At 39.5% G+C, this 16,693-nt stretch overlaps 1 protein-coding gene across 5 annotated transcripts in view; it reads right to left on the reverse strand.

The window, feature by feature from the left end:
- The window catches only part of RGS17 (regulator of G protein signaling 17), a 68,555-nt gene that overhangs the window by 51,241 nt on the left and 621 nt on the right, over positions 1–16,693 (reverse strand). The window lies entirely within an intron of this gene.

The raw sequence follows: 16,693 nt of genomic DNA on the forward strand, positions 1-16,693 counted from the left end.
GTTTCTCTTACACCTCACCAATCAAATTAACCTTTTTTTTTATTTCCTAGGAGATCAATAATCTTTGTCATGTCCACCTCTATATGTATCCATCCATCCACCCACCTATCCATCCATCCTTGCTAGCAGGTCTACTAACTCAGGATTCTGGTCTTTTTTGCACCCCAAAACAAAATGGACACAAAAAGCAATGCTCAGTGATTAAAAAGACAGCAGACTAAAGCATCTAATGGTTTGTGGAGCAGATCCCAGGCAAAAGAGCCGGTAGTACAGTGGACTAAACACTGTTATTAACATCTGCTGCTTGCAATTACTGCAAGTTCAAATCTCACCAGGCTCAAGGCTGACTCAGCCTTCCATCCTTTCAAAGGTAGGTGAAATGAGGACCCAGATTGTGGGGGTAATAAGCTGACTTTGTATAAATATACAAAAGTATGAAGGCTATTGCTTAATGCATTGTAAGCTGCCCTGAGTCTCCGGAGAAGGGCGGCATATAAATTAAAGCAAAAATAAAATAAAATAAAATAAACGTTGTCACCGATCCTATCATCAGTGAAGCATCATAAACTGTCAAATTGCAAGGTTTCAATCAGGAGAAAAGGAAAACAAAACTTTAAAGTTTAAAAAGCTTTAGTCTGCTTCTATGGTGATTTGAAGAGGAGATGGAGGATATGTCACTTAAATCAGTTACTGACGTGCCTCTGTATTAATGTAAACAGGATTAAAAGATGAGCCCACAGATGGGAAGTGGAATATAAGCAGGTCTGGCGGTAGGACGTGGGTTCACTGAACCAGCAAACAAGGAGAGCTAACAGCAGTTTGCCTGGGGTCAAATAGCTGACTAACACAAGATCCTGAGAAAGTACAATAAGAAGAATATTTTTTTTTCCTGTTGGTAGCTTCTTAAGAAGAAAAAAACCCGAAGGGATAGACATAGAAAACTGTGTCCTGCAAATGCTCGAAATAGGTTTGCCATTGCAGCCCTTCAGGTAAATATAAAATGACTGGAACAGTGAGCGGACCACACATCAGTTGATCAGAAAGGGTAACATATTCAACAAAAGGAGTTTCAACCAGAGAAATGGAAGCGGCCCTCCATAAGGAAGCAAGATAAATAGAGGCTCAGCCAAACAGTGTTATCTGAAAGACAGTCTTCCCAATTACCTCCACCCAAGCCAACACAGCAGGGAGGTGGGGAATGTTGTGCATCCCCTCCCCTAAGGAGGGACCAGGTGGGACCCAGAAGAAGGGCCTTCCCTGTAGTGGCTCCCTCCCTTTGGAAAGCATTCCTGCAGAGATTAGACCAGACCCCACTTTGACATCTTTTCGCAAGGCTGAGGCCTGGGGAACCCAGAGTGGGATGGAGCCCATCAAATGGCTTGTTTCACTGCTTGTTGTCACCATTGTTATTGTTTTTACTCTTTTTATATTGTAATTTTTTATTGTTTGAAAGCCACCTAAAGCCACTGAAAGTGAGTGAGTGCTGCATAAACTTCTAAATAAATAAATAACCACCAGACATAGGAGGTATAGAAGTTATTTTGCATTGTTAGAACTCAGAGACAGGCTTTGCAGATTGAACTGGCTTTGAGCGTTCAGAGAATAGGCACCGCAGAATAGGAAGACTGATGGCAGAGCTCTAGGGCATCCCAAAGAGAATGATGCTGTACCAGTGGTGGGTTGCTATCGGTTTGCTCCGGATCGGGCGAACCGGTAGTGGCGGCGGGAGGCTCCGCCAACCTGCCCGGATGCGTGCACGAGCGTGTGCCCATGAGCAAACTGGTAGTGATGGGTTTTGAAACCTGCCCCCTGTGCTGTACCCTATGTTTCTCAACTTTGCCAACTTTAAGATGGGTGAGCTTCAACCTTGAGTTGAAGTCTACCTATCTTCAAGATGCTGAAATTGAGTAACACTGCTGTACACCATAAGAAAATTAAAAAGGAATCATGGTAATTGGGGATTCATTACCATGAGGAATTGAAGCAAACATATATCAGCTGCACTCATCAATTCAGAAGATGAGTTGTCCACAAGACCAAGGATCAAGGACATGACAAAACAGCTTTCAAGGCTTATCAAGTATGTTGCCAATTGTCCATTCCTACTGATAAATGTGGGAACAAATTACACATCAAAGAATGGTAATAACTGCAATATCACAAAATGATAAAATTTCAGAAGGAAGCTCAAGCCCCCCACCCCCACCCCCGAGGCTCAGGAAGTATGCTAGTATATCCTTCCGGTTTGTGGATTAAGATAAAAAAGGAAACAAATATTGTCAGTCAGCAAGTTTCTATGCAGGTTGTGGGAAACATTCAAATATAGCAAGATATGACTTGTTCACTGGATCTGTTTTTAATACTAGATTTTATTTTTAATATTATTTAGGCAAGGTAATTCTTTATTGTAAAAGAAACTAAACTTGGATACTTTGTAATATTCACTATCAGTGGTGGGATTCTACCGGTTCTACCTGGTTTGGGCAAACTGGTAGCGGCAACGGTGGGAGGCTCCACCCACCTGCCCATCATCACGGATGCTCTGCACATGCGCAAAGGCTCTGCACATGTGCAGAGGTGGTGTGAGCGAGCAAAGCGCACGCGCTCACATTTCCGAACCAGTAGCGAAGGTAAGTGAATACCACTACTGCTAACTATCCTTGTCTTAAACACATATCCCCCTCAGCAGTTGTTGATTACACATAGATACAGTTATGAAAATGAAGCATTTTAAAACATGTAGCCAAAATATAACAGCTAAGATTGAAATTTTGGGAGTGGAAGCACTTACATTCAGGAAATGCATTACAAAAGAGTTTTGTGAGACAGAGACAAGACAATGAAAAGAAATGGGATAGGTGGGCTAAATATGCAATTAAAGAGAAAACCATCATTATAAAAGTATGAATAACATCTATTCAGTAATAAGTGCCACTGAATTAAGTCGCATCAGTGGACGTAGGGATGGTGTCCAAATTTAGTTTCCTGGCACCAAAGTTAAGTACATTTATTGAAAAGAGTTATGACATCACTGAATACAGAAGGGGTCAAGGTTGCTGGCAACGTGATCAAACACATCTTATGTTCTCATTGATCTGCACTTCAGTCCCGAGACAACCGGGGCAATCTAGGCATGTGGTCTTCAGCCTAATTTATGAAGGTTGAGGGATCCCAAATTGAGAGAAAGGTGGAAGAGGAAAAAAAAATTACATAGGCTTGAGATTCCAAAAAAAGCAAAGACTGAGCTAAAGGAAAGAGGAAGGAAGCTGTCTGAAGGCAATGAAAGGAAGGAAAAAGAGAGAGGGTGGGATTCAGAAAAGAAGGAGCAATGGAAAAAGAAAGCCATCTGCAAATCATCTATCCAGACATGTTGAAAGTACTGGCTAATATTTATGTAAATTGAAAGCTGACATACCAGATTGGAAAGGATGAAGTATTTAATTATGTTGGAGTGTTGTATCTTGATGATGTGCAGTAAGGTAGCCTAAGATACCCACCATCAATTCCTATATGGCAGCTTTATAATTCAAAAGAAAGTATTATGGCAGAAGGAAGCCATTATCACTTATGTATATAATGTGATGACAAGCTGTTTTGAAAGTGGAGTTATCAATGGAGTACTTATCAAGTAATTATTGTCAATAAGGTCCAAGAAGTAACTGTCCCAGTTTGGGACTGCTCATCAATTTCATTGATGATTTGAACTCAGGGCTAAAGAGATGTGCTCATCAAATTAATACACCCAATAAATATGAAAGGTTGCCTATATTTCTGATATTAGAATTGAGTTCATAATTATCCCACAAAAGGGAGGGAGGGAGGGAGGGAGGGAGGGAGGGAAGGAAGGAAGGAAGGAAGGAAGGAAGGAAGGAAGGAAGGAAGGAAGGAAGGAAGGAAGGAAGGAAGGAAGGAAGGAAGGAAGGAAGGAAGGAAGGAAGGATTTTTCAGTTACATCAGTTCCAAACTTTCACAATAAAAATAGTAGCTTTAATTTTTAAACCTTTTGTCTCTTTGCAGGGAGCTTTGCTTTTTGATCACTTCCTCTCCCTTATTATATGTGTGGTGGGTTCAATTGAGCATATAGTGATGTCCCCTATAACCCAAAGAAGTATTTTCTTGTATAAAGCTGCTATTTATGTTGATACTGAATATCTACCAAATACTGTGTATATGAACTGCTCTGAATATTCTACAGTTATATATAATACTAAGTATGATCACAAGGATTTGAAACCACTTACAAAATGGATAATCAAAATCATGTTAAACAGAAGCTTTAAAATAATGTTCCCTGCAAGCAATTCTCAACTCATACAGAATTCTATTATATCTGCCTGAAATTATCCTGTTATTGAATTGATGAAACGAAACAACTGATTTCTCCCCCCCCCCAGGGACTATATAACATGAGAACTAAATGAATGGAACTAAATATACCACCTTGCAGATGGTAATTAGTGGAGAACAGTACTAGGCAGTGAACGAAGGAGGTCAGCATCAGTCCAATGTCTGCAGTGTGAAGCCTTTATAATCTTTAGACAAAGAAAAATCTGCAGTAGATGAACAGCTCCAAGTTCAAAAGGCATTTTTACTGTAAAAGCCTCTCAACCCTGAATTTTTCATTCACTCTGAACTGTCAATCTCATCCTGATTGTATCAATGCATGTTCAAGAGCCCTGCAGTCTAAATCTTAGGCAGATGCTAAGGAAAATCTGTTCCAACATAGAAGCAATGGAGGGAAATTAATCAAGGAGAGAACTAACTTAAAACTAAGGAGAAATTTCCTAACAGTTAGAACAATTAATCAGTGGAATGACTTGCCTCCAGGATTGTAGGTATTCCAACACTGGAGATTTTTAAGAAGAGATTGGTCAACCATTTGTCTGGAAATGTATAGGGTTTCCTGCTTAAACAGGGGGTTGGACTAGAAGATCTCCAAGGTCCCTTCCAACTCTATCATTCTGTTACTTTATGGTTGATGTTTTGGATTCCCCATTGAAAGGTATAGAAGATTGTTTTAAAGATAGCATCATAACTTGGGTTTGTAATTTCTGAGTTAAACCAGGTCATCATTTTTCTGCCTCAGCAAGATGCTGCCTTTATCTACTGTGTGCTTACATATAAAAGCAATTGGATTGGCAGCTGAATACTTACTAGAACTAAGTAGTCCAGCTTAGTTATGAAACTTATTTAGCTAAGGGGAACAGTAGAAGGGCTATGACATATGCTGCCCTGCATGAGATGGTTTGTATATTCTGCTTTGTGATAGGGATCTGAGCATTAATACATATACTGTATATCCAAAAAATTGCATAAAGACCTTGAAAGATATGACACTCTGGTGAACAATATTAAGAACTTCTAAGTGGCAGATTTCTCAGCTGAATTTCCAGCCCATTATTATATAATTCCAAGAAAAGCTACAGCAAAAAAAGCAATTAAAGAAGAATCACTAAAAACAATAGCATTTTAAAAAATAATTTAAACATCTGCTGGTATATAGCTGGACATCTTCTAATTTCTTTAGTTTATTTGAATTAAACTTAGTAAAGTGTATTCAATTTTGCATTCTAAGCAAATGCTTAGAAAATTATTTTAAATAACTTTCAACTGAATAAATAATTCAACTAAAATGTTTGGTAAGGAAAAAATATGAAAATGCTTAGTGGGACTTCAAGCTAAAATCAAATAAATTCAGATTTTCACTTTGAAACTGTTTGAAAGCCTGACTCAGGAGGAAATATTTTTCTTTGAAAATAAATATTAAGAATGAAAAATAAAAAGGAAACTAACATTCTTTTGATTTTAGAATATCTGAAAAACTTACTTTCTCTAGAAAGTGTTTTGAAATTCTAGATTTCTCTAGAAGAACATACGGTAATTTCCAGCTGCTAAATTTGTCTTATCCTTTATCAATTCATAACTTAATTACTATTAAATTTTACAAAATGAATACTTTGTAAGTATCCCCCCCTCAAAAAAACTAGAAGAAACATTTGGAAATTTCTTCCTTAGGGACATCTCCTTAGAACAAGAATTAAAAGGATACAATCTAAAGGCTCTTCCTCACAGGAAATTCAAGTCTGTTCCTTCAGTCCACGAAAAATTCACCAACACAATTTGCAGGGAGTTGACAGATGTGATCTGCTCTGTTTTACTAGTGAGGCTACTCAAGGGTGCTGTTTTTGCAACTTTGCTGTGACACAATTTCAGAGCAGATTCCTCAGGCTATGTTTCCTCTCCCACCCAGCATTCCCAGCTATTGTGGAAAATAACTGTTGGTTGCTTTCTCTAAAGTGTGGTGGGTGAGATTTGGTGAATGTGGACAGATCCCTGGGATTCAAGCTTTAGCCACCATTCATGTTATGACAGATTGCCAGCATAGAAATGCACTACAACACTTAGGACAGGGGGTGCCAAACCCCTGGTCACTTAGGCCAGCGGGTGCCCAACCCCCGGTCCATGGAGTGGCACCGGTCCATGGTATCCCAGAAACCGGGCCGTGCAAACAAGGAAAGCCCCATCCGTGAGATGAAGGCAGTGCATGAAATCACGGCCCCTCCAGTCCGCAGAAAAACCTTATTCAAAGAACTGGTCCCTGGTGTCCAAAAGGTTGGAGGCCCATGACTTAGGCTGAACATGGGTCAGAATTGATGAGTGTCAGCACTCAATTGATGTGTGCTCTGCCAGTGTTCTGGAAGATCAGTAAGGTAAGATTTCTTTCATTTTGTCCCAATTCATCTTCCATTACAGACCATTACAGTAATTGGGCTAATCTTGGTCTGAGGCTTGCCAGCATCCCAGGTAGACAGGTTTACTGACTTTCTGTCACCTGGGCTAGAAAAGGGAACTGGCCCCAAACCACAACAATTTCATCCCAGCTCCTAAATAAATAAACTGGCAAGAACGCTACAAGTGAATGTCAGAATTAGCAATGAGTGGCTGCATTTGACAACAGCATTTGACAAAACCGGATGTATCTCACAAAGATAATGTATTTCAAATGATGGTAGAGTCGGCAAAATGACACTGCTCCTTTCCCAAAATAATAACAGAAAGCATTGCTATGCAAAACTTCTTGGCAGAATGAAATGCAAATAGGATGGGGCCAGGAATGTATCCATTTCTTAGTGTAAATGGCTTGATCTTTTAAAACAATCTTTTTTTAACCACAGAATATGTCCTCAATATCAATGCTGACAGTTTTCCAGAACATATACAGTAAGTACAGGTAGTCCTTAATTTATGACCACAATGGAGCCCAAAATTTCTCTTTGTTAAATTAGACATTTGTTTTGCTCCATTTTACAACCTTTCTTTCCAGTTAAGTGAATTGCTGCACTTGTTAACTTAGTAACACAGTTGTTAAGTAAATCTGATTTCCACATTGACTTTGCTTATCAGAAGGTCCCAAAAGGTGATCACATGACCCTGTGACACAGCAGCGGTCATAAATATGAACCAGTTGCCAAGCATTTGAATTTTGATCGCATGATCATGGGGATGCTGTAAAGATTGTAACTGTGAAAAACAGTCATAAGGTCACTTCTTTCACCGCCGTTGTAACTTTGAATGGTCACTAAATGAACTGTTGTAAGTCAAGGACTACCTGTATAGATGAAGCCCGCATAATACCTGAACGGAACTTTAATGAGTAGGTGATGTTATATCCTGCGATCCAAAGCAAAAAGATCATGGATGTTGGTGCTAGTAGCCAGAATGGAAGAGGCACGTCCACACTCACTCATACTCACCTACCCACAGAAATCGGTAGGTGGCCAAGATTTTGAAGATTGTAGACACACCCAGAATTGTACTGGGAAAGACAGAAAACAGTGTTTTAAAACTGGATACAGCTAAGAATTAAGAATGGACTGAGATGAGACAAAGGCTGCGTCACGAGAATGTGTCCTCGAAAAACTGTTAGAGGACCATTTCTAAACTGTGGTTCAGGACATCTAAATGTCTTTGTAGCACAATGCATAACGATTGAAAAAGAAAAGAAACAATAACATTTTCCATTTAATTAGCGGTAAAAACATAAAAAGGCCAGGCAAGGCATATTTATTCCATTATTTTCTTTCCCATAAAGGCCAACCAGTGACAGAGGGAAATCTACAAGCAGGACATGACTGCAGTAGCATCCTTCTCATTAAGTCCTTCAGCCACTGACATTGATTCTGAGAAAGGGTATGTATCTTGAGTGGGAGCTACTAATTGTCTCATAGGCTTGGAAGCATGCTTCTGTTTCACTTCCTAGAAAATATTAATGGTTTTCAAGGTCAGGGCAAAAAAAAATATCCTTGTTACTAGCTTTTCGTTCTTGATAACCTCCTGCTTTTACCATTTAGCTCAAATAGGTAGGAAAAAGAAGAAGTAAACCAAGTCTAAGTGCAATATCCTTAGCTTGGCAAGTCACAACCTGGAAAGGCCTGCTTTAAGTCAAACATAACAAGAAAAGGCAGATAAGTGTGGACCATTTTTCTCCTGGGAATTGAGAAAAGTGGAAAAAGGAGACTAATGCACTCCACAGAAGGTACAGCTGCGATTTCATGCTGCTGCTGCTTGTTTGGGCCATGATAGGTCCATCGATGCAGACAATTGCATGTAAAACCATATTTTTCTTTTACGATTTCCATAGTATTATATAAAAAACAAACTTTGGCACTTTTTCAATAAAAGCAGAATTCTCCAACCTGCATCCTTTTTGTATTTATTCGGGATATTTTGTATGATTTATTTCCTCTAGGTTAATGAGTAGCAACAGATAAAAATGTTCTTCTCATTTAAAAAAAAAAAGGTGAAATGTTGAATTCAGTATTTATCACAAATGTTTGTGCTGCCGTAATGGAACCTGACCAATTCTGTCTGGGCTGAGAAGCTTACCGTACCTCTAGGGCAGTGGCCCCCAACCTTTTGGCCACCAGGGACTGATTCTGTGGACCGGAGGGGGTGTGGTTTCACGTGCTGCCTGCATCCTGTGGATGGGGCTTCGCTTGTTTGCATGGCCTGGTTTCTGGAATGCTGGGGACCAGTGCCAGTCTACGGACCAGGAGTTGGGGACTCGTGCTCTAGGGAATGTCAGAATTGTACATGAAGGTACCAAGACATGTGTTCAACCTGAAGAAGCTTTACTTACTTTTGGCAAAGTGCAAACAAAATTAGAAACCACAAATCTTAGCATTCAATCCTTTCACACTGTTCTTATTGCTTGTATGGCACAGACAAGATGCTTGGATGATTCATTAGAAATGTCCAGAATCCTAATGTATGCATCACTGCCATCATTCAACAAAGCCCAGATTCTGCTAAACAGGCATAAGATAGTTTGATAGTATGGGAAAGATACAAATTCAGCTAGAAACAATGGCTGAGCCTCCTTCCTATAAAATTTTATTATGGGATTCCACTAATCAGCTCTCTGGCCAAACCTATGTCTAAATTGGTTTTTCTTGCATCTGATATCACTATGTTTGTCCTTGGACATGCACATCCTCAAGCTCCTGCTACTTTTGTCAAAATGATAAAAGTGTCACACTATCAACTGCCCATTTTGGACGTACATTCAACATTCTCCAGTTTATGCACAAAAGAGATGTGCTCATATCACAATTGAGACATGCCTTTTTAATTAGACTGACCTGTTTGATACCCTCTCTTCTGACCTGAGGATGCCATTGTCCCAAATTCACAGGCAGTGGATATTTGCAGAACCTATGCCATTAATTTGGACTCAGCTAAAAGGCATGTCAAGAGATATCTATCACATGGATAAAGGGAATCCTTCTGCTAAGTCGACCATCAAATGAATAGGATGTTCTGCTAGTGACAAGTCAAATCACCTGTAGTTGTGAACCAATGCATCAACCTAGAACATGCTTGTAATGTTTTATGTCGGAAGTGTAAAGGTTCAAATCATTTCACCCAAGTGTGCAGTACTAAGTTCTTAACCTGAACCAAGAGTACCATAAACCAAAACTGTTTATGGTGAAGTGAGGTATAGTACACAGACAAAATTGGAGATCAGCTTCAAATCTTCATTGATTCTAAGGCAAACACCATGCTACAGGGGGGCTGCTGACAACTAGGGTGGGCTATCAAAACACTATCATCTGCCATTGCGATATCTCATGTGAAGTCAAAAGACACCAACCTCAGGTTCCTCATAATCATTGACTATCAGCCACTGCTACTTAATCGGCATGATTCACATTGCCATAAATGTCATACACATGATACATATAGCCAGAATTCACCCCAAAGCCAGCATATAAAGGGGATTTAATTCAGGTGTACTAAGACTGGGTTGTTTTCTAGGAAAATATTACAACCACAGATGTAATACAGATTTGTATACAGGAAAATTCCTTTTGATATCGTTGGTAGCTTAAAGGGTTATGGAAAAAACATAGAAGTGCATAGAAGTGCATGGAGTGACAAGGTGTCTAGCATGGGTAAATGGTATGCAACTCTTGGGTGTGTCCAAATGATTTCAACAAAGCATTCAAAGGGAAACAATTCCCCACACTAGCAGAAAAGAATATCAGAGGAGCCAATAATAAAAACCATCCCACCATATCTTCACCATCTCCAGATGAGAAAGATTATGATTAATAAACATCCCTAGATGTAACATGAACATAGCTATGCACGCTGAACTCCCCATTGAGACAGCATAGTTTAATTACATTATCTTTTTGTCATCAAATCAACATAGTGAAATATTTTAAGGAAAGAACCATGAATGTTTTGAAAATATCGAAGAATTGCACATGATGATCTGATAACTGCTGCTTCTACAAAGCAGAGCATGATGACCTTCTAAAGAAGGTGATGGAAAGTCCTCTGGCAATGGGTATTTCAACAAAGACAAAATATAGTTTATCATTAAAAAAGAGAGTGCTGTAAAGCACTGTGAAGCAATATATAAGTCTAAGTGCTACTGCTATCATCAATGAAGTGAGTTACACGAGACATATCATCGCTAAAGTAATGTGAAACTGGGTAGGAACTAAGTGGAGGCCATAATCAAGATAATAATCAGCATTTGAAGACAAAAAGAGATGCAGCCCACTCAGGGTGTCCAGAGATCATAAACTCCAAAGATATGAATTGTGAATCCTATTCATAGGGGATTTTATCCCAAATAGAACTCATTTAGGAAAAAAACAAGGTATTCAACAAGAGATTTGGCCGCTGCTGTGAGTACATCACGGTACGCGGTGACTCAGTGGCTAAGATGCTGAGCTTGTCAATCAAAAGGTCAGCAGTTCAGCAGTTTGAATCCCTAGGGCCGCGTAACGGAGTGAGCTCCTGTTACTTGTCCCAGCTTCTGCCAACCTAGCAGTTCGAAAGCACGTAAAAAAATGCAAGTAGAAAAATAGGAACCACCTTTGGTGGGAAGGAAACAACACTCTGTGCATTTTTGGCATTTAGTCATGCCAGCCACATGACCACGGAGGCGTCTTCGGACAGCGCTGGCTCTTTGGCTTTGAAATGGAGATAAGCACCACCCCCTAGAGTCGGGAACAACTAGCACATTTGTGCGAGGGGAACCTTTACCTTTACCAGATATGGGTACATCTGAGAGTCCAGCATAATCGTTAGAAAACATCAGATGCAAGATTCATTTTTCCCACTCTTAACTAAGGCTCAGGAGGAACTGCCTCATGTGTCCATTGTGGCAAACAACAGCCTTGGAAAGATGAGTATATATGATTACCTAACAAGTATAAAAGCTACGATATGAGTCAACTGTAAAGACTGAACTTCACCAAGAGTCAAGTATTTAGTAACTACCTACTGTGCACTGATAACACTGTTGAAGTCAAGAAAAACAGATACACTTCAGAATTGAAAAAAGGCAGATGTGATGTTTGTTACTGCACCTTTAAGAAATGGGCTGCAATACAATTTCCTGTGGTTCTTTTGCCTGCTGAGTTTAAAAAAAAAAAAAACTTTTCCTACACCCACTTTAAAGAAGTATCTGATTTGAGAATCTGCTGGTAAAATGCCCCAACAGAAAATAAGAACACTTCTTTTTCAGAGAATATATTTATACTGTGCACTTATAAATACAGTATATTTCATCTTCATCTATTTTGATGTCATTGAAACATAATGTTTCAAGAACACTAATGCCCTGTCTTCCTAATCTCTTTTAGGGAGAACAATTTTATATGGCATAATTATGTAATTATATAGCATAATTATGCAGCAGAAATTCCTTCTACAGAAGCAGCTAAAGAGAACCATTGTAGCATCGTGGGTAAGGATTAGGACTGTGGTTTAGTTCACCTCAACTACACAAATTCACTTGGTGAGTTTCAACAGTCATCCTCTCTCAGCGTAACTTAACTCACATTGTTGTTACGTGGCAAAAATGGAGGAAGGAGTGCTACGGTTCTGCTAAACTTGTGGGAGACATCCCTAAGAAATGTAGTAGTACCCAGAGATACCAGATATCAGAAAACCTGAGAAATGTTTTGAGAAGTTTAGATAAACAGTCCAGTGGCTCAGATAAATATGTCAAATAGCAGAGTTCCAAAGAAATTTTTGAAATAATGTAATCACATTCAGATAATAGAAAAAAAAAGAAAGTGGAAAGAGGTCTGCACTGTCTTTAAAAGTTATGGACTCCATAACAATAATTTCTAAATGTTTCCATTCCTTCCATTATTATTTGAAGACAATTGCATAACCCAAAGAAATTGCAGTATAATGCCTATAGGCACCATAGCACAAGGATCCATCTCAGCAGTGTCCATAGCCCCATATTATTTTTTTAAGGCTGAAATATCATGAGATTGCCAAATCTCAAAATAGGTTTCCTATGTGAAATTTTGCAAAATGCTTCAACCTCTCAAAAGATTTGGTAATTTTCTGACATTTTGGCCATTTAATTTTTTCATAAAATTTCATTGTGTATCCTTCCAGGGGCCACTTGCAATATTTTCATGAATTGCCTCTAGTTTCGACAATACAGGTTGGAAGTTATTGCTTTAAAATACTCCAATCAAAAATGCAGACAATGAAAATAATAAGCAGAATATCAATGCTTTTTTCCTGTTGTATGGGAGATACAATTCCTGCATCCTTTCTAGAGATACTATCCTAGGAGCCATGGTCATGCAGGGGTTAGAATTGCAGACTAATTCTGCTGACTGCCGGGGGTTCAATCCTCACTGGCTCAAGGTTGGCTCATCCTTCCATCCTTCTGAGGTCAGTAAAATGGGGACCCAGATTGCTGGGGGCAATATGCTGACTCTGTAAACTGCTTAGAGAGTGCTATAGAGCACTGTGAAATGGTATATAAGTCTAAATGCTATTGCTATTGTTGTCTAGCATCACCTTTCTATCCTGTTTGTTCAAATTCACACTCATATTCCTAGAACAGTACCAAGAGTTGTCTATAAGTCCATTTGGCTCCTTTGTAAGTAGCAGCGCTTAGAGAAAAGCTCTCTTTATTGATTAAACTCAAAGTAGAATATAACCTAGAAGAATATTAGTACAAAGGGTCAATAGCAACTTGCTTATAATCTCTTAAATTTAAGAATCCCAGTCAACGGCCTGATAGGGAATTAAATGGAAGTATTGGATTTTTCCAACTAAGAGCAAATGTATTGAGCAAGACAGGCAAGGCTGATGTTTTTATATCTAATGTTTTCCTTTGTGGCATTGCCTATGTTTAGAAGAAGCATTATGTTCTGTAACTATATTCTGCATTTTTGATATGGGAATTATGGGGAAAATAAAAATGAAACTTCTATAGTAAACCTAGTGAAATTGTAACTCAAGTGAATCTCCAACTTTTAGCAAAAAGTGGAATGGGATAAAGTATCAATTAGGCAAAATCTAACTTTGTTGGTGTCTCAAAAGTAAAATTCGCCTTTGTGACACTGATGACATCCACACGTATCATAAATAGGTCTGATTTATGCAGGGACAACGTGAAAACTTCCACATATCTCACATAGCTTCAAAAATATTTTATATTATTTTTATAAATATTTTACCTACTACCTTTCAACAAAATTTCCAAAGTAGTTAAAAGTGACACGTTGTCACACAGGCATGAGAAACACAAAATGTGGAACCTAGGAAGATCTTAACAATGAGTCATGCTGAAGCGACTGCCAAATTGAGGAACAGTTGTGTGAAGCTTTGCTATCCCAACCCTCATGAACAGAACATTTCTGATCATACACCGATCAAATTCTATTACCCACTGAAATTTATTCATACTTTTCACTCATATAAAACACAATTCGTTGGAGAACTCTTCCATGGATGCTTCATCTTAGCTAATCTGTTTTGTCTAAAGGGATCATAAAGGAATCTACTTTTCTAATTTCAATCTAAAATTGCAGTCCTATGAACATCCATCTGGAAATAACCCTCACTGAACTCAGCGTGGCTCATTTGAATAAATATGCAAGAGAAGGGAGACAGGAAGCAGAAGGCAAATTTCAGATAACACAAAATGAAATGAAATAACCACACCGATATTAACTGCCCAATAAATGCCATGTTACCATTTCTGAGTATATTATCTACCAAAACACATGATAGAATATTATGATGATGACGATTTACATTTATAGACTCCTGAATCCCTAAGGACTCTCTATAAGAGAAGATAACTCCACCTGCGGTGGGCACTGGATGGATTGAGTAGTTCAGCAGCTGTTGTTGCTGGTCCCAAGTCTGGATAAAGGAAGAGAGTTAGGCATAGGGCTAGTAACCCTACCCTATAAAAACCTGACTGCTATAGAAGCAGCAAGTAGAAACCAAAACCACACTGAAACCGGGGTATCAACATTGACCCATCCTTGATGCTGAAGCATCCAGTGCAGGAGGGCTTGATGTTAAATGCCAAAACTACCGCAAGAATAAGAAAAGATACATAAGAGAAAAAAGAACATCCTGGCAAAAGTCCACAAATTAATGAAAACCACAGATAAGATTAAATTAACCAAATCAAACGATAACCAAACCATGATGAATCAAGGCTCAAATGCTTTCTGTTTATAGGAACATCTATTAAAATAAATGAACAAATTCAGAACAGGTTGGAGACTTGCTAGGGGCTACCCTGAGTATACGTGCCTCTATGAACACTAGAATAACAAGAATCGTTAATAGAAAGTACAATTCTGTGACGGACATTTACAAAATATATTGTAACTGAATGCTTAATAGGCTTTTTTGGGGGGGGGGAAACACACCCACTGGCCCATATTAAGTCTGAACATGATCCCTGATGTATGCATTTAAAACAGTACTGTATCAGCAATTCTGGAGTGATCTGTAACACAACAGATTATAAGGAAACTATACGTAAAAGTAGTAGCTTTTGATCCCGTCTTTTAAAAGTTAGTTTGAAAGAAAAGATTTTGAGCCACCTCTGTCTAAACCTGCTGGAGATTACAGCAATCTGAAACTACAAAAGGAATAACAGAAGCAGAGTAGATAGTTGCAAATAAAGCGTGTTGATTCATCAGACTCTGCTATATCCTGAAGGGGAAAATGGAGATTCTGAAAGGAAAAAAGCTATGATCAAAGACCAGGCCCTTTCTTCCTTCCTTTGCATTTTGATACCAGCAGGGTGGTCAGAAATCCTGCTAAGACAAGCTATGAAGCAGCCAAAATTTCCGTTGCCACTTCCAATGAGTGGTAAGGGTGGTGGCAGGTTTTGACTCCACCTCGCTAGACCCTTCCTGTCGCTCTTGCCTAATCAGAAACAACCATCAGGTTGGTTGTCTGTCTCTACAGCAGCCACTGTCCCCCCACATTTGACATCTCTGGGTTCCTAAGTGGATCCAAGCCTTTCCTCCAACTTCATGCATTCTCAGAAGAGCAGTCGGGGAGAAGGAGCTAGATAGATCTCAGCCAAGCAGAAGAAACTCCAATGGACTGGCAAGGGCAGGAAATGTTTTCTTGGCTAACCTTAGGAATGACAAGGAAAAGCTCTGCACCCCCACCTCCTCAGTTATAAGTGTGTGTGTGTGTGTGTGTGTGTGATATGTGGGCGGGGGTATCCTCTTCACATCAAAACTGCTACTTTAGGATTCATTTCTTTCCCTTCTCCTTCTGACCAATTCTATGATGCTTTTAAAGAGGGTTGTTTTAAGGAAAGAATGCCAATTCCTTACAGAGAGTGGTGGAAAGGAGAGTGGTGGAGGAGATAAAATTTGGAAAGGAAGTAAGGAGAGGAGAAAAGAGAAGAGAAGATGATTTCATAGCCGCCAAAGAGATTGGGGAAGGCAAAGCAAGTTCCAAACATTGTATTATTTCTTGGTAAGAAGGGGGGAAATGTCTCTTTTTACATCTGCAAAAGGACGTTTGTACTTCTACGGAGCTTCCCCTGCTCTCCTACTTCCCCACCTTTCTCTCCCCCCCCTCAGTTTTTCCTTTCCTAAGGTCCTCTTTTAACGCTTCCAATCTCTTCTGCCATTCTGCCTCGGTCAGGTTCAAATCCTTCGCTCCAGCCCCTCAGCATCTTCCCGCCGGCAGCCCTGAGCGTGAGGAGGGCAGGTCCAGGGAAGCCACCACGCCGAGCCTCTCCCCTCCCTCCCACCCCTTTCTGCATCGCCGGAGAGAAACAACATTTCCCCCACCACACACACACACACCCCGAACACACTAACGCGCGCGCGCGCGCGCACTCACTCACTTACACACTCACTCACAC

This window comes from Pantherophis guttatus, chromosome 1 (assembly GCF_059756535.1).
Source record: "Pantherophis guttatus breed Tessera chromosome 1, ASM5975653v1, whole genome shotgun sequence".
Classification (NCBI taxonomy): domain Eukaryota; kingdom Metazoa; phylum Chordata; class Lepidosauria; order Squamata; family Colubridae; genus Pantherophis; species Pantherophis guttatus.